Source organism: Diabrotica virgifera, chromosome 1 (genome assembly GCF_917563875.1).
Source record: "Diabrotica virgifera virgifera chromosome 1, PGI_DIABVI_V3a".
Lineage (NCBI taxonomy): Eukaryota > Metazoa > Arthropoda > Insecta > Coleoptera > Chrysomelidae > Diabrotica > Diabrotica virgifera.
Genome location: NC_065443.1, coordinates 178,271,790 through 178,298,017, shown reverse-complemented (window position 1 = coordinate 178,298,017; position 26,228 = coordinate 178,271,790). Strand labels below are relative to the sequence as shown.

Sequence of the window (26,228 nt, the reverse complement as noted above, 5' to 3'; positions counted from 1 at the left end):
TCATTTTCTAGCCAATATTCAAGCCTGTTCTTTATCATTCTTTCCATGGTTTTAAATATACACGATGATAAAGCTATGGGTCTATATGAATCTGCATTTCCATTCTGTTTTCCAGGTTTTTTGATAGGTACTATGATGTATTCTTTCCACATCGGTGGAAAAGGAATCCTATTTATCCAAATCGAATTGAACAATTCCAACAGGGCTTTCTTATGGTCTAAGGGCATTTTATGCAACATATTATATGAAATGTTATCCGCCCCGGGAGATTTATTATTTGTTGATTTAATGCAATGATCGAGTTCCCATAATTGAAATAACGATTGTAAGAAAGAAGTGTTCCTATTTACAGTAGCTATTTGTTGAGTAATGTTGTTTTCGACCCATGGAGGTGAGATTTTTGTGTGGAATTCGCTTATCCAGTCTTCTTTGGGGTCCATTAGGGGTTTATTCGCTTGTTTTCGGTTTTTATATCGGTTTACTTTGTTCCACACTTCTTTAATTGGTGTATTTTGATTTAGATTTTGGCAGTAATTTATCCAACTTTTTTTCTTAGTTTCTTTAAAAGTTTTTTTAGCTACTGCATCAAGTCTTTTATATTCTGTTAGATTATTAAGATTTGGAGCCTGTGTGTAGGTTAAGAAAGCTTGTTTTCTTGCTTTAGCAGCTATGTTACAGGTTTCGTTCCACCAGTCCTTTGAGCAATGATTTCTATTTTGTGTGTTTGATTTTCGTAACGGAATTGCTTTGTCGGCAGCTTTGTTAATATTGTCGATAATGCCCTTTAGTGATGATTTTGGTTCTGTTGCTTCAAGGGTAGCGGTGTATACATCCCAATTAGCAGCCTTGAGTCTCCATATATTATGTTTTGTCTGTTTAATTTGCGCAGGTGGGATATTCCTTCCAAATTGTATGTGTATTGGTAAGTGATTAGAGCCATAAGGTTCTTCTAAAGTACACCACGTAATTAGTTGTGTCAGATCCTGTGTACAGAGGGTCAAGTCTACAGCTGACTTCTTATTGTTTGCTAATGTAGGTGATCCGTCGTTTATAATTACTAGGTTGCATTGTTCGATAGCTTCCAAAAGAATCTTGCCATAGATATCGTCATATCCATCGTTCCATGCCAAACTATGTGCGTTAAAGTCGCCCCCAATTATGAATGGTTTTGGAATTTGTTCCAAAAAGTTAATCCACTGTTGTAATGATATTCTAGTTCTCGGTTTAAGGTATACTGAAACAAAGTAAATTTTTTTATGTATATATGGAAAATTTACCGAGATACAAGTATGCTCAAAGTTGATTGTAGTTGGAATTGAGACTTCTTGGTATATTAAGTCTGATTTTAATAAAATGGCAGAGCCGCCGTACCCGTCGTCCCGGTCACAGCGAATATTGTTGAAACCTTTAAAATTATAGTATTTTTCTGCTTTAAACCATGTTTCCGATAGAAGTGCAACGGAGTAGTTGCCCCTATCTAGTAGATATTCTAAGTTATTTTTATTAGAAACTGCCGAACGGCAGTTCCATTGAAGGATATTTATTGCATGGTTGAGGTCTGAGAATGTGATGACGTGTTTCCATTTATAGTTAATTTGACTAAGTTTTCGAGTTCTTCCTTATTTATGTTTATACTTTTTGTTACTAAAACTTTTGAGACAATTTCTATAACTAATTCTAATATTGAATTTATCATGCTCAAGTCTGAAGGAGATGCAACTGGATTATTATTAATATTTCCCTTATAGTTAATGCTGTCTAATATTCCTCCCGTAGGTAATTGAGATCTAGGGGAAGATATAATTTCATTATGCAAAATTAATGTTGGATCTGGACTATTTGGTCTCTGTCTTTTGAATGTTCGAGAATTTGTATTATTTGAATTATTATTGTAGAATATATTATTAGTTGACATTTTGTTAATTGGATTTGATGGGAATTGGGTGGGTGTATAATTATTGGGATTTAATGGAGGGAAAGTTTTGAGGCAGGAGAGGTTTGTAGTTTGTTCCGTATTTATGGATGTTACTTTTGCATAGGAGTTTCTGGGGAACTGTTTGTTTGCGTCTTGATAACTAATATTATTGGAAGACATAGCGTCTTTAATAAGTTTTTGACGCTGAAATTCTTGACACGCGCTTAAATTTGTAGTAAAATGATCCCCCGAACAGTTAAAACATTTTGGAGTGAGATCGGTCTTTTTACAATCTTTTGAGTTGTGGGATTCTTGACATTTATCGCACCTAGCCTTGCTCTTACACTGCCCACCTGTATGTCCAAATCGAAGACAATTAAAGCATAATAGCACCTTTTGTTTGTATGGTTCGACTTCCTTTAGTACCTTGTTGATTGTTATATATTTTGGTAGCACTTGTGACTTAAAACTAACTACGCATGTTTTTGTTGGAATGTATTGAGTACCGTTTTCATCTACTTGTCTTCGATTTAATCTTGTGACTTGAAGGACTTCAAATTTACAGTGTAAATCGTACATTTTTATTCTGTTTTTAACATACTCTACTGAAAATTCTGTGGAAATATCTTTTATTACGCCCTGTCTAACTAAAAGAAACTTAGGAATGTATATGTCTAGATTATTTTTTATAAATATTGCTTCATTTTTTTTAGATATGATATAGTTAGCCGATTTATAATCTTTAAATTTTATACGTATTTTATTTCTTCCTACTGCGTCAATGCTTACAATTTTTTCATCAATTTCTTTAAAATTTGTGATAATAATGTCACCTATCCTTAACGCGTTTAATCTGCCTTTAAAATCGGGTGAATTATTTTCTAAATACGCGTAAAAAGGTCCTAGGTCGTTTTGTCGGTAAAGAAATTCCTCCCTTTTTGTTCCTACTTCTTTGTTAATGTTATTTGTTATTGAAGTGTGTACATTAGCAAAGTCATTATCGATAATGGGTTTATTATTAACAAGTTTTGTGGTACTTATCTGTGTAACTGGAACAAGATTTTGGAATCCTAATAGCTCCTCCTTTGAAGATGTTGCATGTTCTGTATCCATTTGGGTTTCTAAAACATTTTTATCGGGGGCGTCGCCCCCGCTAACTGCACTCATAACTTTTTAATGTTTTTATTCCGATTTCGCTTTTTTATTTGGTGTAATTAATTTACTTTTAAAGTTCACAAAATATTTATTTAAATATCTAATTTATAGACACCGGTTTTAAAAAACAAGCTTCTTTCCTACGCACGTCTGACTACCACGACGAATGGAAGCTAAGTGAATTTTTAATATTAGAATTTAAAATTTACTATTTTTATAAAAATATTACAACCATTACCATAAACTTGACTATAAAATTAAATTTGATCGAACTTATTGTCATAATATGGTAATGAAAACAAAATGTAAGATAGAATTATTGGTTAATGAAAGTTAATAATTTTTTTGGCCTAAAATAGCCTTGTGGGTGAAAGTTAAAACGTTGAAGTGATACAACAGTTGTTTAGTGTGTATAGAAATATAAATTTGTTAACTGTAATGTTGGTTGTATAAGTCTAGTAAGATATTGATTCTGTATGAGTTAACTAATTAAAAAAATTTGGTGAGAATTGAGGTAACTGATATAAGATTGTTAAGTAAAAAATATAAATAATTGACGGAATGTGAAAATGTGTTAGTTATAGTCAAAAATATAGGAAGTATTATAACATTATGCATATAAAAGAAAATGGAATTATTTGATTGTTAAATTAAAACTAAGTTGATAAAATGTGTAAATGAACAAAAGATTCAAAAGAAGTGCGTCAACCGGATGCACAAGACACAAACTGTATTTGGAAAATAATTAAAAGTTAAAAATAGTAAAATAAGAATAAAGTTGTAAAGTTAGAGATTAGAGTGGCTAGAAAGTTAGATGCAACATATTAAAATTTTGAATTTTTAAGAAAAAATTTTTTTTTTAAAATGAAAAATAAAAAGAAAAAGGAAGAGAAAAATAAAATAAAAAGGAAAAAGGACCTGTATGAAAAAGAAGAATTAAATGAATAGCGTAGTAAAACATTTTGGAAAAGATCAACGAACGAAGTAAAGACCCAAGCGGCGAATAGACAAATAGATAAGGTCAATGATTTATGAAGGGAAAAGTAGGGTGAGAAAATGGCAAAGGGTGAATTAGTTGTGTTGGTGTTACTGGGGGTTGTAGAGTAAATGATTAGTATGAAAGGAGATTTTGGAAATAGAAGGAAGTGAAGTATGAAAAAGAATGAAAAAGAAGGTTAAGTTAAAGGTTTTATGGGTGAGGTCAGGAAAGTTGCTAAGAGTGAAGGATAAATTGAAAAAACAAGGAATTTAGGAAAAAAGTTGACGGTGAATGGGAGTAAAATTGCGATTAAGGGAGGTTTGTCTATTCACACAATTGGGACTGGACCTCAAGTCTCGGATAATCTCCAAATCCTCATACAAGTCCAATCGGAGTGTGTTTTTCTGCTGTATATTGTGCACCAACTGGACACCCTCAGGAATCTTAAATTCATGTCTATTGACTTTAAGGTGATGTGAGAAAGAGGAAGTAGTATCTCTCTTACTATGTTCTAGGGATCTGGTGGCAAGAGATCTACAAGTTCTACCGATGTAGGTAGCATCACAATCTGAGCAAGAGAGTTTATATACACCACTACGGTTCATGTAGTTGATTGGATCCTTAGTATTGGTCAAACTCTTGTTAAGGGTGTTATTAACTTTAAAAGAAATTTTTATATTATCACAGGAGTTGGTAATAATGTATTTAACTCTTTCAGATAGATTAGGGTTATGGAAAGGCAATGAAGCATAAATCGGAGTTGTTGTAGATGAAGTAGAAGAAAAAGCTGACTGTTGAAGTAATCTGAGCTCTCTTTTATGTTGGAGTTTATTGATGATATCAGGGTCATAACCATTGTTTATAGCAATCTGTTTAATGATGTTTAATTCTTTGTTAAATTCTGTTGATGAAAGAGGAATAGAATTTAATCTGTGGATAAAACTACGGAATGAAGAAAGTTTGTGGGAAAGAGGATGATTAGATGATGAATGAATTACCTGATCTGTTTGAGTGGGTTTACGGTAGATCCCAAAGCTGAAATGGTCATCTAGTCTGGTGATAGAAAGGTCTAAGAAATTAATGGAGTTAGAAGTTTCTAGTTCCATAGTGAAAGTGATTTTTGGATGAATTTGATTTATTTTATGAAGTAAATTCTGTGTTGAGTTGGAATCGCCTGAGATCAGAAGTAAACAATCATCTACAAAACGGAACCAGTGTAAAATCTCAGTATTTTTTATGATATAGTTGGATTCTAAATGATCCATAAAAACATCAGCTAGGAACGGGGATAAGCAACTACCCATTGCTAGACCATCAGGTTGTTGGTAAAAGTTGTTATTGAAAACAAAGTAATCTTGAGATAGACAAATTTTGAGAATGTTTATGATAGTCGAAGTGGTATTAGGGGTGATAGAGTTATTTAAAAGAAGTGAGTTAACCAGACTAATAGATTCATGTTTGGGTACTGAGGTAAATAAATTGCTAACATCAAAGGAAAGCATAGTAATATTCGAATTAAGATTAATAAGTTGAAGTTTTTCAACTAATTGGCGAGAATTCGAAACTGTAAATTGGGGAGTGAAGTTTATGAAGTTCTTGATAATTTTTAGAATGAATTTAGATAAAATAGAAACTGGGGTGTTTATAAAACTGACGACGGGACGGATAGGAATGTCAACTTTGTGGATCTTTGGTAAACCGTATAACCTAGGGATCAATGGATTAGATGGAATTTTATTGTATGGTGCTTCATGTTCAGAGAAGAAATCAGAATATTGTTTTAAATTATTTTTCAATTTTGAAACAAAAGATTTAGATGGATCAACAGGAAGAAGGGTAAAATTATTGGTGTCAAGAAAGGAAGTGACTTTATCAATGTATAGTTGTTGTTCTAAAATAACAAGACAGTTGCCCTTATCTGCTTTACTAAAAACAAGTTGATGGTTTTTAATCTTATTTTTTATTGACTTTAAGGTGGATAAAAGAGAATTGGTTTTTTTAAGAGAAAAATTGGGAAATGAAGAAGTTGAAGAAATGTTGTTACTGTGGGCTGGATTAGGTGTAAGAGAAGAAGACGATGATGAATTGTTGTAATTAATAGAATGGTTATTGTTAGAAAGTTTATTTTTGAATTTATTGATGGTTTGGTCACTCCCCAATTTACAGTTTCGAATTCTCGCCAATTAGTTGAAAAACTTCAACTTATTAATCTTAATCCGAATATTACTATGCTTTCCTTTGATGTTAGCAATTTATTTACCTCAGTACCCAAACATGAATCTATTAGTCTGGTTAACTCACTTCTTTTAAATAACTCTATCACCCCTAATACCACTTCGTCTATCATAAACATTCTCAAAATTTGTCTATCTCAAGATTACTTTGTTTTCAATAACAACTTTTACCAACAACCTGATGGTCTAGCAATGGGTAGTTGCTTATCCCCGTTCCTAGCCGATGTTTTTACGGATCATTTAGAATCCAACTATATCATAAAAAATACTGAGATTTTACACTGGTTCCGTTTTGTAGATGATTGTTTACTTCTGATCTCAGGCGATTCCAACTCAGCACAGAATTTACTTCATGAAATAAATCAAATTCGTCCAAAAATCACTTTCACTATGGAACTAGAAACTTCTAACTCCATTAATTTCTTAGACCTTTCTATCACCAGACTAGATGACCATTTCAGCTTTGGGATCTACCGTAAACCCACTCAAACAGATCAGGTAATTCATTCATCATCTAATCATCCTCTTTCCCACAAACTTTCTTCATTCCGTAGTTTTATCCACAGATTAAATTCTATTCCTCTTTCATCAACAGAATTCAACAAAGAATTAAACATCATTAAACAGATTGCTATAAACAATGGTTATGACCCTGATATCATCAATAAACTCCAACATAAAAGAGAGCTCAGATTACTTCAACAGTCAGCTTTTTCTTCTACTTCATCTACAACAACTCCGATTTATGCTTCATTGCCTTTCCATAACCCTAATCTATCTGAAAGAGTTAAATACATTATTACCAACTCCTGTGATAATATAAAAATTTCTTTTAAAGTTAATAACACCCTTAACAAGAGTTTGACCAATACTAAGGATCCAATCAACTACATGAACCGTAGTGGTGTATATAAACTCTCTTGCTCAGATTGTGATGCTACCTACATCGGTAGAACTTGTAGATCTCTTGCCACCAGATCCCTAGAACATAGTAAGAGAGATACTACTTCCTCTTTCTCACATCACCTTAAAGTCAATAGACATGAACTTAAGATTCCTGAGGGTGTCCAGTTGGTGCACAATATACAGCAGAAAAACACACTCCGATTGGACTTGTATGAGGATTTGGAGATTATCCGAGACTTGAGGTCCAGTCCCAATTGTGTGAATAGACAAACCTCCCTTAATCGCAATTTTACTCCCATTCACCGTCAACTTTTTTCCTAAATTCCTTGTTTTTTCAATTTATCCTTCACTCTTAGCAACTTTCCTGACCTCACCCATAAAACCTTTAACTTAACCTTCTTTTTCATTCTTTTTCATACTTCACTTCCTTCTATTTCCAAAATCTCCTTTCATACTAATCATTTACTCTACAACCCCCAGTAACACCAACACAACTAATTCACCCTTTGCCATTTTCTCACCCTACTTTTCCCTTCATAAATCATTGACCTTATCTATTTGTCTATTCGCCGCTTGGGTCTTTACTTCGTTCGTTGATCTTTTCCAAAATGTTTTACTACGCTATTCATTTAATTCTTCTTTTTCATACAGGTCCTTTTTCCTTTTTATTTTATTTTTCTCTTCCTTTTTCTTTTTATTTTTCATTAAAAAAAAATTTTTTTCTTAAAAATTCAAAATTTTAATATGTTGCATCTAACTTTCTAGCCACTCTAATCTCTAACTTTACAACTTTATTCTTATTTTACTATTTTTAACTTTTAATTATTTTCCAAATACAGTTTGTGTCTTGTGCATCCGGTTGACGCACTTCTTTTGAATCTTTTGTTCATTTACACATTTTATCAACTTAGTTTTAATTTAACAATCAAATAATTCCATTTTCTTTTATATGCATAATGTTATAATACTTCCTATATTTTTGACTATAACTAACACATTTTCACATTCCGTCAATTATTTATATTTTTTACTTAACAATCTTATATCAGTTACCTCAATTCTCACCAAATTTTTTTAATTAGTTAACTCATACAGAATCAATATCTTACTAGACTTATACAACCAACATTACAGTTAACAAATTTATATTTCTATACACACTAAACAACTGTTGTATCACTTCAACGTTTTAACTTTCACCCACAAGGCTATTTTAGGCCAAAAAAATTATTAACTTTCATTAACCAATAATTCTATCTTACATTTTGTTTTCATTACCATATTATGACAATAAGTTCGATCAAATTTAATTTTATAGTCAAGTTTATGGTAATGGTTGTAATATTTTTATAAAAATAGTAAATTTTAAATTCTAATATTAAAAATTAAAATTCCAACACAGTCTTAAACTTAAATTTCCGTAACCACATTGGATCTTGACCTTGGTTAATACCTTAAAAATTCCCTTTCCTGGATGTCAATGTTACTGACATTTGAAGTATTTCAACTTCCTTCTAAATCATTGACAGACTAAACGTAGTTCAATGTAGACCTAATAATAAAAAAATCTCTTAATTAATGGAGTAGAGCATCATGTTCCTAGTACTAATCCGTTGGCATCCAATGTAAGCCAAATTGTAGATCAGATTTCACCATGTAGTTAGAACATACATCTTGACCAGTGTTTGGCATTGTGGCTATTTAGCAAGGACAGAGAGTAAGTAATCGTAACCACACTTTTCAATTTTTAACATTCAAAATTTCACCCTTTTCAATTTTACTAAGTGAGATTACTTACTTTTAGGTTCACTGATGATGGACTGATAAGTCCGAAAACGTTTTGAACGTAATCCGTTTGGATTTTTAAAAATTTTTATAATTTTTATTAAATATACCAACTACACTAGGGAGTTTTACTTCATGTTAATTTTATTTAATTTAATTTGTGTTACTAAAAGATTAATTTTTGATACCTACAGTTTTTTTTTTATTAAATGCATATTTTTCGAGGTATTCTCAAAAAACCCTCTATTCGCGGTGTGCAAGTACTTGGAAGGGATACGCGAAACGATCGTGCGCGAATAGCGGAGAAATATTGCAACTTTCTTAAATAATTCATATTGTCAACTGAAATTGTCAAATTGACGTACATTTCATACCTATTGTCATTTAGGAAGAAAAAATATATATTGCTTCACAATACTGATATGATATGCTATTATTATATAAAGGTAAATTTAATTAATTGTATTTTGCTTGCAATACTGCATTTTAATAACTAATTTTATTTACTACATACAATTGTTTATGTTTGAATAACACAACCTAAATCTTATTTTTTCTTCTTATTATTTTTTTGGACTATGGCCTTGACAATTATCCAGTAACCAGGACCATATGATTGGCCAATATAATTAAAAGTGCGAATAAAAGTTCAGAGCGTAGAAATAGGTGTCGCTTTTCCGAACTTGCACGGTCCCAATAGTGGAGTCACTGAAGGTGGATATGAGCTATTACCTCCGATTTCATTGAACATCCATCGATTTGGATCTATCTCAAGGAACAAAGGTGACATGGTGCCAACTTGCGCTTTTACCCTGGGGGTGGATGCCACTCCTTCTCGGGGGTGAAAATTATTTTATTGAAAATAACCCCATAATTCGATAGAGAAGCAAATTCTAAGCAAAATTTATTATATAAAGTTATTAAAATAAATCAAAACTTTTTGAGTGATTAAAGATCAAAGATTTTAATATTTCTTGAGAAAAATGCATGTTTTAAACCGATTCTTCATCAATAACTCAAAAACTATAAGTTTTTACAAAAAAGTTATTATTACTAAAATTGAAGCTATAAAAAAATGAAATAAACTCCTTACTAGAAAAACCTTTTAGTGTTAACTAAAAGTGAGTTATAGGATAGGTAATGTATATTTTTTTCGGCGAGTAAAAAAATCTACGTATTCAAACTGAAATCACGGGAAAATGATGCATTTTATAACATAAACTTATTAAACATTTGTCAAAGTATTTAAAAATATCTATCAAATGAGCCCCCGAACATGTTGATAGCATTAAAATTTATGCTCCAAAATGTTTTCAAAATTTATCTTTTAAAAATGTCTCCAAAAAATGTTACTGTTTTTTTTTTAATAACTCCGTTCATTTTTACGATGTCAGGTTTATCTGAAAACCGTTTAAAAGCTAATTTCAAGAGCTATTTCATCAAGTTAAACTTAATCTCTTAAACCCCTTACTTTTTTAAAAATAAAACGTTAAATGGCCCCGGTTGGATGGTTCTCACAGCAAAATTTAAGATTTAAACGTTTCTATCTCGGTTATTTTTTACCCTGTAGAAATAATAAAACAGGTAAAGTATTTGTCACAAAAAAATCTAAAATTTGGTTATATATTATTTTTACGTGTATTGAGTATTTTTGGAGTTATTATCAAAAGAATATAAAAATTACAATAATTTTAAAAATTATAATTTTTTTAAATTATATCTTTTTTTCAAAAATATGCATTTTAAACCGGTCAAAATTATTGAAATCATTACTTATGCTAATATGAAGAAGTTCTTATAAGGATTATTATAAATTTTATTTTTTGTGGAAATCGCGTATGATTGATTTTTCACTTTTTCTTAAAAAATTCCAAAGGATTCTCTTATTTTCATCATAACTTGCTTAATTTTAACGCTTTTAACTTGCTTCGAAGCTCATTTGATAGGTATTCTGAAGTACTTTGACAAATGTGTAACAGGTATATTTTATAGATTGCATCGTTTTCCCGTTATTTAAGCTTGAATACTTAGATTTGAGTACTCGTCGAAAAAAATACACATTAAATTGCCAATAACTCACTTTGATATAACATTAGTTTAGTTCTTTAAGTAAGGAATGTATTAAATTTTTTTATACAGCGGCATGATATAGAAAATGATCCTTGGACTATTCCCTACCTTCTGTGAAAATTTCAAGTAAATCCATGCTGGACGAAAAAATTGCGAGTCAAAATGATTCATTTCCTCGACTATAGAAGGAGGAGAAACAATCAGTAAATGTAACGAATATAAATACCTGGGTATGAATATGAAAATCACGAATGATGGAACACTGGACGGAGCCGTTAAAGAACGAAACACTCAGGGCAGGAAAGCAATTAGGTTCCTAAACTCAGTACTCTGGGACAAGCAGATAAACAACCAAAACAAGAAAAAGATCTATAACGCAGTAGTGAAAAGCATTATAACATACAGCTGCGAAGTATGGCATATGAAGGAAAAATCAAAATGAATGTTATGAGGTCACCGAAATGGATTTCTGGAAAAGGGCTGCAGGAAGATCAAGAAAAGAACATGTCACCAATTAACGGATACGAGAAATAATGAACGTCACACATACAATAAATGACGAAATTAACGAAATACAACTACGATGGTTTGGTCACGTACAAAGAATGCATGAAGACAGAATACAAAGAATAATACTATACACTTCGCGCTCGTTTTGGCATCCGTTATACTGGCAACAATGTACTTATGGTATCCGGTAAAATATTTAACCTTGGTCGTGTTTACGTGAGAATTTAGTTAAAGAACTCAGACAAATTCTATTTATATCTTTTGCTATTTTGGCGTTTTGTCATACAAAATCGGTTTTATATATAAAAATCTTTTAGAATCCTAAATTTATTCTTTAAACACTTGCTCTGTAGAATGAACAGGAAAAATTATAATTTTATAATTAGGTAGTTGTATTTTGCTTGACCGGTTTCACAAAGTTTGTCTTTGCATCATCAAACGGTTTAATATAATTAGATTTTTAATGGTAATGGCCAACGTTACACTACAAACAAATAATATGGAGAATAGAAGATTATGTAAGGTACATTCCATGTCAAATCACTCAGGCAAAAAATCTTGGATCTGCGATTTGTCTAAAAATTGGTATATAGCTTCTGCGTGACGTAAAAATAAGATATTTAAGGTCAAAAAATCTTCTTCTTTTTTTCTCAAAATGTTATTTTATACGATTTTACAGTGATTTGGTGTTTATTTAAACAAATTTGCAAATACAAATTTCTGTGGCAAAGTATCAATGAAAAACATAATATTTTAATAGAAGGGACTCAAAAATGTCATCATATGGCATTATAACAAGTTATTTTGATTCAAAACAAGGTTTTGATCAAATTGTATAGTGTAGAAAACGTTAAAATACCGTTTTTTACATTTTTCTCCATTCCCAAAATACATCATCATCGATTTGGCTGAAAATTTGCCCACAGATAGCCAAAATATAGGACTTTAAGTAGTTGGAAGGATTTGAATTATATTGCAATACTAAAAAAGTTACATGCAGTAATATCAGACTCAAAAGTATATTAGTCCAGTCGGAATAGCATTTGACCTTGCATGCCGAGCTGCCCAAAATTTTATTTTTCTAACCTTTAGGGGAGTCAATAGTAGCCTAAATTTAAAATCACGAATGAATTCCTTCTTTACGTTAGCCGCCAGCTTGATTTTAAACGAGAACCTGTTTTGCTCAATATCTCAATTTTTAACTTTTCGACAAAAATGGTAGAAACTGAAATTTTTCCTATTTATTTTACTATTTACTATTTACTATTTACAATTACTATTGAAACTATTTACAATTACATATTACAATTTCTTTTTAACAATGTTTTCCATTGATACTTTACGATAGAAAATGCAAATTTGGTTAAACACCAAATCACTGTAAAATCGCATAAAATAACATTTTGAGAAAAAAGAAGAAGAATATTTTTTGACCTTAAATACAGTCGGAAAAATGAAAGAATACCCATGAGCGATCACCTCAATCACTTATTTTGTATTTGCTGTCTTTTTCTATAAATAACAAACGTTAGTTACAGAAAAAGATAGCAAATACAAAATAAGTGATTGATGTGATCGTTCATGGGTATTGTTTCATTTTTCCGACTGTATTTAAGGTCAAAAAATCTTCTTCTATCCTAAGGTCTTCTTATAATAGCTTCTGCAACCTTGTTTATCCAAGTATTTTCTACTCTGCGTACGTGGCCGTACTGTACGTGGCCGTACTATTTTAGTCTTCTCTCTTCTTTATATTGCAGGGCATCTTTTTCCACTTGCATTCTTCTCCTTATCTCCTCATTTTTTATTCTGTCTCTTCTGGTGAGACCACAGCATCTTCTCCAGTATTTCATTTCGGTTGCCAGAATGCTCTTTTGGGCTTTTTTGTTTATGACCCAAATTTCTGCGGCATATGTCATGATGCTTCTTACTATTGTTTGGTGTATCATTTTTTTTATTTCCCTTAATGTTCTTATTTCAGATTACATTATGGAGTTGTCTGATGCAAGATCTTGTTTGTCCCAATCTATTTTTTATTTCTGCTTCTGGTGTTCCGTTTTTCGACATTATAAAGCCCAAATATTTAAAATTCTTCGTTCCTTTTATTTCTACTTTTTCTTCTATTTCTAAGTTTTTGACGTCTTCTTCCGATATTGCTAAGTATTCCGTTTTCTTCACATAAATTTCCAGGCCCACCTTTTGTATTCCTCTTTTAGTTTTCTGCAACTGATATCCTCTGCAACATGCAACTGATATCCTCTTCATCTTGAGACATAACCACCTGATCGTCTGCGAAACACAATGTGTAGAGGTAATCGTCTCTTATCGGTATTCCCATTCCCATACCCCTACATTTTGTTTTCCAAGTTGTTAGTGCGTGTTCTAAAAATATTTTAAATACAGTTAGTGACGTTGGGAATTGGGCATCCCTGTAGTAATCCTATTGTTGTTTTGAAGATAGCAACTACCTTGTTTTCTATTTTTATATTTACTTCATTTCCACTGTACATGTTCTTGATGCTTGTGTTAGGTTAGGTGGTATCCCTATTTTAGTCATTGCTTTGTACAGTTCTTTCCTTGGCACAGTGTCGTATGCCTTCCTAAGGTCTATAAACACCATGTGTAAATCTTTGTTCTTAGCTCTTCTTTTTTTCTCTATTGTCTGTTGTATTATATGTATGGATATGATCTAGACATCATTTCCCTGCTGTGAAACCTGCTTGTTCTTCTCCGATTTTACGTTCTATATTTTTATCTATTTTGTTCCTGAGGATCCTGCCATACAGTCTTCCCATTGTAGTGATGATGCTTATCCTCCTGTAATTTTCGCAATCTTTTCTGTTCCCTTTTTTTATATTGATGTTATGTAGGATTCTTATCATTGTTTAGGGATGTCCTCTCCATTTATTGCTCTTTCCATGATTCGGCATATCATTCTTCTTAATTTCTCTGTTCCATATTTGATTTGTTCCACCATAGGCGTAATCGGGATGATGCTAAGGGGTGTTAAAACTACTGGAAAGGGGGGGGGGTTACAACTACTGGAAGGTCTCTGAGGGGTATGGTGTTTAGCGTATAGAGCTCAAAGTCCATCCAAATGGGGGGGGGGTTATAGCCCCCAAACCCCCCGGTTACGCCTATGAGTTCCGCTACAATTCCTCCTGGTCCTTCCGCTTTATTGTTTTCCATGGAATTTATTGCTTGTTTCATCTCTTTGTCTGTTATGACTATTTTTTCTTCCTCTGTGGTCATTATTTTTTGTTCGTTTCCATCAATGCTGAATTCTGGTCTTTGCTCTATCAGTATCAGATTTTTATAGTGGTTATTATGTTATTGCTTACATTGTTATTGCTTATATTGTTATTACACCTTATTAATTATTTTCTATTTATGGTAAACTTTTAAGGTTATTAAAATTTTAGTTGGTAGGTAACTACTAGGTAATGCCAAGTAGCTATTTCTTGCGTGTCTCTAAATTTTAAACAGCTTTAGTTATATAATATACAGTGCCGGATTAACTATTAGTCGGACTAGGTGGGCGCGCCTAGCTATGAGGCCCGCACGCCGTGCAAAAATATTAATATATTATATATAGTGAGGCCCTACAGCTCTGGCTGCTTCCTGCACTTCAATCTCCAGTTTTGTCTTTCCTGCCAATCCTCTTCTTCTATTTCTCTTTTTCGCATGACATCCATTATTCCTTGTTCCCAAGATTTACGAGGTCTGCCTCGTCTTCGTCTAGTTGTTGGAGTAGTCTAAGCTTGGATCTTTCTTGGCCATCGTTTATTGTTCGTTCGTTTAACGTATCAATACCAAATCAGTTGCCGGAATTCAATTCTGTTGTCAATGCTACTCTTAACCTTTGCTCGTTCCTTAACTACTTCGTTTCTTATGTGGTCTAATCGAGAGATTCTGCACGATCTTCGTAGAAAGTCCATTTCTAGTGCTTTCAGTTTGTCTCTGTTTCTTTGTGATATCTGCCAACATTCTGCGCCATATGTTGTGATTGGTTCTACTATACTGTGATAGAGATTTATCTTTGTTGTCATCCTGATATTTTTTGACCATAATACAGAATTTAATTTTTGGATAGCCGTTCGTCCTTGAATTATTCTTTTATAGATATCCTTTTCTGTGCTACTATCTTCGGCAATAACAGTTCCTAAATATTTATATTCTTTACAGCTGTTTATAATACCGTCTTCAACTGGAATATTTTCTGGTTTTCCTCCAACTATATGATGTTCCGTTTTATTTATGTTTAATTTTAATCCCCATTTAGCGTATTCTTCGATTAGCTTTCTTGTCATGAATGTTATGACTTCTGCATCATTTGCCACTAGTACTTGGTCATCTGCAAATAGCAAAGTATACAGGCAGTCCTCTCCAATTTCTATTCCCATTCTTGATCACTTTTTCATCCGTAGGTGTGGCACTTTTTGGATATAAATTTTGAACAGCGTAGGAGAGAGGCAACATCCCTGTCATAGACCTTTAGATGTTTTAAAGGGTTTTGATAAATTGTCTCGTATTTTTATCCTACTAATCGAATTTTTGTATATGTTATAAAGAGCATTTACATACGTGTTATCTAAACCAGATTCTTGGAGCACTTTAAACATCCTGTTTATTGGCACACTGTCGTAAGCATTTTCCAAATCTACAAACATTAGATGAGTTGTCAAATTTCTTTTCATTATCTTTTCTACCAATTGCTGTAATACAAAGGTATTGCCTAAATAGGATCATCCTGCGCGAAATCGACTTTGCTCTTCGATGTCTGGGAAAAACATCTCGATTCTTATTTTTAAAACTCTACCATACAGCTTTCCCCGAGAACTGGTTACACTAATACCCCTATAATTGCTACATGTTCTTTTACATCCCTTCTTATGTACTGAGCTTATAAAAGCCCTTTCCCAATCTTTCGGGATATTATATCCCTTTATAAGACAGTTATTGAAAATATCTGTAATTTTCTTTATTAGCAAATCTGAGCAATATTTCACCAGTTATATAGGTATGCCTCCAGATCCCGTTGTTTTCCCATTTTTCATAGTTTCATAGCTTTCCTACCTTCTTCTTTAGTGATCATTTCTATATTTGTAGTTATTTCTTCTTGATCAGACTCAGTGTTTTCTATAAATTCCGGTCTATCCTCTGTTAGTAACATTTTATAATGCTCTTTCCATTGATCCATTTTAATTAAATGTACGTTAGTATTATGCTTTTCGTCTGTTCTTAAATTTCTAAGGGTTTGCCAAACTTCAGATACTTTCGTTCCTCCCATATATCTATTAGAAATATGCTTTATTGTCACTGAAAATTTTTACAATTTTATGGACAAAGCTTACATACAGTCAAAAGAAAAATAATATCAACAAGAAATAACAAATAACAACTACAATTCAATAAAATTAGATAAATCGTCAATATACAGTAAATAAGATATAAAACCAAAGACAAAAACAATTAATTGCAAAATTTATATACATTGTAAATTGAAAGTTGAACATACTTACAACAACTAAAATACAACATTAGGAATTGACAGTTTAAGTTACTGCGTATGAAACCCAATTTTCTTAGTTATTCATTAAGAAATTCTTCTATTGAATAATATCAATATTCAATTCAGCGCATTTCATTTCCCACATTTTGTTTTTTCTTTCTGCAACTTTCCTTTTCACTTCTCTGTTTAACCGGGCATAATATATCTTTTTATCTTCACCGTCTTGTGAAACTAACCATGTCTGGTAAACTTTCTTTTTGTTTTCTATCAAGGATTCTAGATCTTGTGACCACTATTCTGGGTATTCTCTAATAATGTTTTCCTTTTTTCCTAGCCCTTCTTCTGCTGCTCCATGAATGGCTTTCTTTACCTCCTCGTATATCGCTTCTGCGTTTCTATCTACTATGTTGTTTAGTTTTGCAACTAGTCTCCATTTATACATAAAATATTATATAAAAATAATAATTAATGTTTAATTATTTAAGTAGTAAATATACGAATAAATATAAAATGTTTTCATTATCATAAATAATTTCAATTCAAATACTGATTTGAAGACGTGTCTGTAGATTGTAGAGTAATAATTTGACCAAGGCGTCGACGTCGCACCGCTGAGTAATCGAGAACACAATATATCTTTAACACATGCGGACACAGAGTTGGTGACATAATTAAGAATTTAGTTGTTTAGTCTACGATGATTTATGGTTAACGGTGCGAATATGATTTTGAGAAAAAAATATTTGAAGATTAAAGATGATATTAGGTTCATAAAGTCAAAATCTATTCACTTGTCATCATTTTTTTTTTGTTAAGAAAAGGTAACAACCTCGTACAATCACATTATCAGCCTTCACTTTATTTTATTATTTGGTATTATCTAATAAAGTTATAAACTTCTCATCATAAATTTAGAAAACATTACAAGAATAGAACCAAATTTAAATAAAGAACCAAAACAAGGACCCACTTTAAATAACTTTTTCAAATACTTTTCAATTACGATTAAGTGAAGGACGTTATAACAGTAGAATAGGGTGACCAAACATCCCGTAAAAACGGGATTGTCCCGTTTTTTTAAGATTTGTCCCGGGGTCCCGAAAAAGTCTCTCGGGACGCCTAAATGTCCCAAATGTTTGCTTTTGGTTGATTTTTTTGTAACTGACCATATTTTCTCTCTTTAATTTTTCTTCAATTGCGGCATTTGTTTTCATTCGTATTTCTCTCTCTTTTACTACATTGTGGCCCAGTATTATTCTCATTCTGTGTTATTAGATATTTCTGACTTATTGTGTCATCCGTCATGTATTTTGTTTTTGCTTGTTTATCTCTAGTCCTATTCTCTTCGCTTCCTTATGTAATTTTCCAAGTGCTTTTGAAAGTGTCATCTTTGTCTTCTCTATTATGACTACATCATCTGCATTATGCTACTAGTTAAAGTTGATCTGTAATGTTTTTTTTGCCCAGTTTGTCCTTCTCATGATTACTTTCAATATAAGATTAAATCATGTCGTAGCGAGATAGAGTCACCTTGTTTCACACCTTTGTTTTCATTAATCTTCTTAGAAGTTGTTCCGTTGAAACTGATCCTTGCTCTGGTGTTCTTTAGGCTCACTGTTAGCATATGTCTTAATTTTTCTGGGATTCCAACATTCTCTAGCTCCCCCATCATTTTATTCCGATTGATTGTATCAAAGCGCTTTTGAAATCCATGAATATTAGGTGTATTTCTCTGTTTTATTCTCTCGATTTTTGAATTACCTATTTGCTCCACTGTATGTATGGGACTAATCATCGACCTTCCCGGTCTGAACCCGTTCTGGTATTCTTCTAATATTCGTTTGGCGCATGATTCAAGTCTTATGTTTAGTATGTTTGCTAGAATGTTATATGTGGTGTTAAATAAAGTGCTTGCTCTGTAATTCTCGCACTCCTTCCGATCTCCTTTTTTATATACAGTAGAACCCCGCAAATCAGAACCCCGCTAATCCTAACGTTCGGCAAATCCGGACCAACGGCAAGTGAAAAAAATTCAAGACAAAAACTTAAAAACATGTTTATTATACAGAGTAAAACCAGAAAATTGAACAATCTACGTTTAACAGGTCTTTGACTCCGTAACTTTCTTCTGACGCATGGAAGTGTAGCGAATTGACGCAGTGATGATAAACTATTTACACATAAACATTACATCTACTGGTAACGCAGCAGAGTTATGCTCCACGTAACGTAGAGCCACACCCAGAGCTTTAGTGGCATCTGCGTGTGACACCCAATATGACAGGGAAACTTCTTCCTCGCTTTCTTCATCTTCATTAGTCATTAGGGTTGCCTTGAGGTTGAACCAAGTCTACAATGTATTCATCCGTAAATTCTTCGCTCCCTTTGTCGTCAGCTTCAATCCATTCTGTAATTACACTTTCTTCTTAGTTTTCTCATCCATCTTGTATAGGGGAACGGGGAAAAATGGAGCTTATTCAAATTAGAAATCAAGCCATGGAGTTAACGACTAAGCACAAATGATGACACTGGCTCTGCATCAGTGACATCAATCTGAGATGGGTGGAAGGGGGAGAGAGACAGGCACAGCGACTCAAAATCAACGACAAAGTAAACTTCCAATTATTAGTTAGGCTAACTTTCGGATAATCCGAACTTTTCGGAATCCGAACAGGCTGTCCCCCCAATTAGTTAAGATTTTGCGGGGTTTTACTGTATATAGGTACCTACTATAATATCTGCGTTCCAATCGGCTGGTAGTCTGTTTTGTTCATATTTTTTGTTGTATTAGCTGGTTTATTTCCTTATGTAATTCTCTTCCTCTGTATTTTATTCCACTGTTATTTCATTTTCTTCTGCTGCTTTTCCGTTTTCTATGTTTTTAATATTTGTTTTTGTACGTTTTTTTCTATGAAAATTTCTACTTCGTTGTTATCTTGTTCTTCATCTGTTTCCTTCATAGCGAATAGCATTTTTTCGTAATATTCTTCTCATATTCTGCTGATCTGTTTGTCTTCAAACAGGGTTTCTCTTTTTTTTTGTTTTTTAGTACTCTTGTTTTAATGCTGGACGTATTTTTTTATCTGACTTTTTTTGTAAAATTGTTATATTTGATGGTTTTCTCTGTCTTTTTTAATGTCCTCCAGCGAAACCCGTCATTTTTCTTCTTTTTATTTGTTGAGTTTGCTGTGTTTCTCGCTATTTTTTATTCTTCCCTGTTTTGTTTTGACGGATTGGTTGTTTCTCCACGTCATTCTAGCGTAGTTTTTTAGTTTTCTGCGTGTTTCGCAGTCTTAATCGTACGTAAATTACACATTTAAAATTGAAAAGGATTTATAGGTTCCAAATTAGCTAAAAGACGGTGTTTCAATCCCTGTTTGGGTATCGCTCCAAACCCTTCTTGGCAGTAGCGCACCCAGGGGGGGTTTGGGAGTTAAACCCCCTTTCCCCCAGGGCATATGAAAAATATATAAATAATAGCAGGAAAATGTAACTTGTCATTTCACAAAATATAGAAAAAAATTTCGACGCCCAAGCCAACCCCCTTCCCCCCAGAGAAAAATTATAGGTGCGCTACTGCTGCTTGGATGTGTCCCGTTTTTTTCAAATTTATGATATGGTCACCCTACAGTAGAAACGCTTCTTAATTCACGAGAGTATTCTACACACTTGTTCTTAATCCAGAATACAGTTTTTTGTGTCAAATTAGAATTTCATAATGGTAGATAAGTTTATTTTAATTTTCTAATTTATTTCAACAGTAGGGCCCCCGCATACTGCAGACTTTTTACCTGCCGATAGTTTAGTCGGGTTGGGCAAAATTAAATATTTTTCTTTTTAAAATATGTAAGAATGTAGTTCGTTTGGTATGGCATGAGTGCTTAAATTTTTTTTAAGTATTCTATTTGTTTTTAATTTTGTAGACTAGCAGACTTAACTACTTTATGTAATGTGAAATTTAAGACTTACTACTATATTTTAAATATTTTTCAAAATATTATTTTCTATATCCTTACATAAAAAAATACATTGAGTGTATGAAATAAGTAAGCAATGTTTTAAACATTTTTATTATTTTCCAGATACCTTTGGACCTATTAGTTGAACAAATTATATTATTAAAAATTTTGTACTTACTTAAGCCGTTCTCTTGTACCCTACGCTGTCGAGGTAAAAATTTTGTAATAAAAAATTAAGAATTCAATTTTAACACTTCTGTAATATGTTACAATGGAGCAATTAGACCAGCAGATTCGGCAACTGGTTATGATAAATTCATCAATTTTAATGAACATACTTTTTAATTTTTTATTTTTGCAGTGAACAAAAATACATTGTTAATTATACAAAAAAATATCATTAATATATCACCGGTACTAGAAATTCGCAATGGATGAAATCAATTCATTTCTAGAAAGTAAATACGCATACCAATTCTCGTTTTTCTAAATAGAAGAGTTCTGGAGGTATTTAAGAAAAACTAATTACATGACGCCATCTTCAAAGAGCTCTAGCTCCCTTAGGAAGCATTTTCGGACTAGGTGAATTGGGTTAAATTGTCTTAAAATTATCTGAGGAATCTCCTGTCTTCGTTTGTCGGTAGAGTTTCTGGACACCCTGTATATATACAGGGTGTAACAAAAATACAGGTCATAAATTAAACCACATATTTTGGGACCAAAAATAGTTCGAATGAACCTAACTAACCTTAGTACAAATATGCACACAAAAAAAGTTACAGCCCTTTGAAGTTACAAAATGAAAATCGATTTTTTCGAATATATCGAAAACTATTGGAGATTTTTTATTGAAAATGGACATGTGGCATTCTTATGGCAGGAACATCTTAAAGAAAAATTATAGTGAAATTTGTGCACCCCATACAAATTTTATGGGGATTTTGTTTCCTTAAACCCCCCCAAACTTTTGTGTACGTCTCAATTAAATTATTATTGTGGTACCATTAGTTAAATTCAATATTATTAAAACTTTTTTGCCTCTTAGTATTTTTTCGATAAGGCAGTTTTTATCAAGTTGAGGCTTATTTTTCAATATGTTTACATAAAAATTTTATGGGGGTTTTGTTCTTTTAAACCCCCCAAATGTTTGTGTACGTTCCAATTAAACTATTACTGCGGTACCATTAGTTAAACACAGTGTTTTTAAAACTTTTTTGCCTCTTTGTATTTTTTTGATAAAGCATCTTTTATCGAAATGTGGCTTCTTTTTTAATATGGTTCAAAATATACCTAAAAATGTAAATCATAAATAAATTTTCATATTATTACCAAGTCTCCATAATCGTACTTTACCATATACAAATATGTGGTGGATTTGACAAATATTCAAATATCTCGATAAAAACTGACTTTTGGAAAAAGTACTAAGAGACAAAAAAGTTTTTAAAAACTTGTGTTTAACTAAAGGCGCTACAATAATAATTAAATTGAAACGTACACAAAAGTTTGGGGGGGTTTAAAGGAACCAAACCCCCATAAAAATTTTATGGGGTGTCCAAATTTCATTATAATTTTTTCTTAAAATACTACTGCCATAACAATACCACATGTCCATTTTTAATAAAAAATCTCTAATAGTTTTCGACATATTGGAAAAATCGATTTTCATTTTGTAACTTCAAAGGGCTGTAACTTTTTTTTCCGTGCACATTTGTACTAAGGTAAGTTATGTTTAATCGAACTATTTTAGGTACCAGAATACGGGATTAAATTTATGACCTGTATTTTTGTTACACCCTGTATATACAGTCAGCACGTAAAGGTTGGAATAAAATTATTTTCTCAAGAACGGACGATTAAAAAAAAAACTCCCGAAACAGGTCAATTTTTATTTTTAAATTACGATTTTTTGGCATATATATCATACTAGTGACGTCACCGGTCTGGGCGTGATGACGTCATCGATGATTTTTTTAAATGAGAATAGGGGTCGTATGATAGCTCATTTGAAAGGTAATTCAATTCTTTATTGAGTAATATAAACATTAACATAATTATTTATACAGGGTGACTAAAAAAAATTTTTTTTAATTAAATTTATTGACATAAAAAGAAGAATGTGTGTAATTTATTTGATTCAAAATACATTTTACTGCTATCAGAAAACAGAAAAAAAGTTTTTTGGCAAATAAATTGTTTTTGGTTTAAATTCAATATTAAAGTAGCCACCCACCATCCTCGTGACAATTTGAACATTTAATTTAAGCCAATATCAATGATTATTTTTCAAATATTCATTTTTTTCTGTTTTCTGAGAGCAGTAAAATGTATTTTGAATTAAATAAATTACATATATTCTTCTTTTTATGTCAATAAATTTAATCCAAAAAAAATTTTTTGGACACCCTGTATAAATAATTATGTTAATGTTTATATTACTGAATAAAGAATTGAATTACCTTTCAAATGAGCTATCACACGACCACTATTCTCATTTAAAAAAATCATTGATGATGTCATAACGCCCAGATGGGTGACGTCACTAGTATGATATATATGCCAAAAAGTCGTAATTTAAAAATAAAAATTGACCTGTTTCGGTATTTTTTTCCAAAATCGTCCATTCTCGAGAAAATGAATTTATTCCAACCTTTACGTGCTCACTGTATATATATATATATATATATATATATATATATATATATATATATATATATATATATATATATACACCCCGGTATGTTTAAGTCCTCCTTTCGGAAACCAGCTATAAGTCGTCTCCCAGAAGGAGTGAGTATATCAACTTTTTGATTTAAGTATATTGCTTAAAAGATCTCTATGATATGCAGTGTGAAAAAATTGAAATCATTTTTTTTTTGTCATTTTTTTAATCCGATAGCTCATGTCGATCGGATAGCTCAGTGCGACTAGCGGCTGACCCGCACTTCACTTCGCCGTGAGGTACGAGAGTTCAAGCCCAAGCCAGGCCATCGGAAAAACAAAAAGGCTAACGCGTCAGTATAAAATTCTAAATATGAATCTGGCGCTTAGACTGGAATATGCGGGCATCTGATCGACCTATGAGGGAGCAGTACGGCAAGGGATAAGGGCTTGCGGCTCGGTGATACTCCCCCATAGATCCCTACCGAAGGGCGTTGACGCCTAAGAACGGTGTATATACATTTTTTTAATCCACTATTTTTCTCTCCTCCTTACATTGTGCAATGTTTGAAACTTCCACGTGTATAATTGCATTATCCATTTCTAACAGGTTTCGGTCTTCCTGAGCATATTTTTGTTACAAAATGCATATATAATAGGTTAACCAACCTGTGTTGCCAGATTTAGACATTTGTCTCGCCGCCGTGGCTAAATTTTAAAGGAACCGTGACGTCACGAAATCTACTGTTTGTTCATAAGGTTCATATGGTGAGTTTCTTTACGTTTTATTTTTAAGGCTATACCTTTGCTTTATTTTGTTTTTGTTTCGTAGTTTTTAACATTTAAACGAAATGACAGATTCTATAACAAAATCAGTTTTTTATTCATAACTCCTAAGATCTGTTTATTATTGTGGTTGTATTTGTCATAGGTTACTCTTTATTTGTGTTATTATTTATTTGTCAGTTTCTGTATGTTCGGTCCCATTCAGTGCTGTGAAATCAGTCTACCCCACGTGATTTCATGATATCACGGTTTCTTTTAAATTTTGCTACGGGCGGCGGCGAGACAAAATAATACAGATGTAGATTAGTGTTTGTTTTTAAAGAAACGCAATAGTTGTTGAATGTTTTTAAGAAAAGTTTAGATTGAAAACATTAAACATTAAATTAAAAACATTAGATGATAATATAGACGAAATTTTGGAACGGGAAGAAATTCAAGAATTCTCAGACCACGAAACTAACAAAGAGGAATTTGATTAATGAAAGTAACATAAAATCCGAAAAAAAGAGAAGAGTGCTCACTCCTTGGACAGAAGACCAAAAAGTAGTCGTATGTTATTATTTTAAAGCTCAAATTAAAGAAAAAAAGCACCAGAGAGACAAGAGTGTATAGAACTTATTTCGAAATATCCAGTACTTTTTCACAATAAGAACTGACTAAAAATTAGGCATTGTCCAAAATAAGTACATGAAAACAAGTAAATAGTTACTGTCTGCTTCTATTATTGATTTCTTATTTGCCTTATTGTATTGGTAGATTCCGTTATTTTTTTAGGTGGAATAAATATTTCGGTTTTGCTTTTCTTTTTGGTCACCCTTCTTCCTTATAATAGCAAAGTTACACCGAACAGATTAAGTTAATGTATGGAACATGTTGTTGAAATTTTGTTCTAAAAGAAACAAACACTCCCACGTTTATTTAGTATTATTTTTTTAGACATTCTTAAGTACAAATTACAAATAAAATAAACCCTTCATTTTTTCTTATTTTGAATCAACTCTGTAATTAAACGTTAAATTCAGTAATTTTGTATAATATTTGTTATTGCTATATAACAATAGGAAATAAGGAAATAAGGGAGAAATAAGGAAAAAAATAACCTGTTGGTTACATGACCCCCTACAGGCCGAAAACAAATATTTTGAATAGTATGGACATCTATAATAATAACGTAAATATTTACGTTATTATTATAACGTAATAATTCACAGTTGCTTTGTTTATAACAATTAAGTAACAAAATTAGTAATTTTGAAAGTACATACTTCAAAGTTTTAAATGTACCAAATATAAAAAAAGGTTTTCTTTCAAGGAAATCATCGACAAAGCTTCAAAATGTGGCCCTTAAAATCGGCCGGCCTTGAAACCTGGGAGATCGATGAGAACGGTAAAGGAGCTGTTAGCTGTATCTCTTTTTCTCCTTTATGGATTTCGACGTTTCTTTTTGTAATTTGTACGTACTTTTTGCGTAAATTACGAATATGCATTATTTAAATAAATTAATTGTTATATACACAATCAAATTTGTTAAAACAATTTTTTCAATCTTATTTAATAATATTTGAAGTAATTTTAATCACAAAACATAAATATTGATGAATAATATAATAACACATAGTTCTTCATTAAACTTAGTAAATAATTTGTTTTTAATAGATTGTATGAAAAAAACAAATTATCCCATTTAATTGTTTCTAAAACGAGTATTGGTCTATGAAAATCAAAAAGTCTCAAGTGAACTAAGTTTTAATTTTTTGCT

At 31.9% G+C, this 26,228-nt stretch overlaps 1 protein-coding gene across 2 annotated transcripts in view; it reads left to right on the top strand.

Moving 5' to 3' along the window:
- Nucleotides 1-26,228, top strand: part of LOC126878899 (HEAT repeat-containing protein 1 homolog) — a 452,430-nt gene that overhangs the window by 305,322 nt on the left and 120,880 nt on the right. The gene's annotated exons all lie outside the window — the stretch shown is intronic.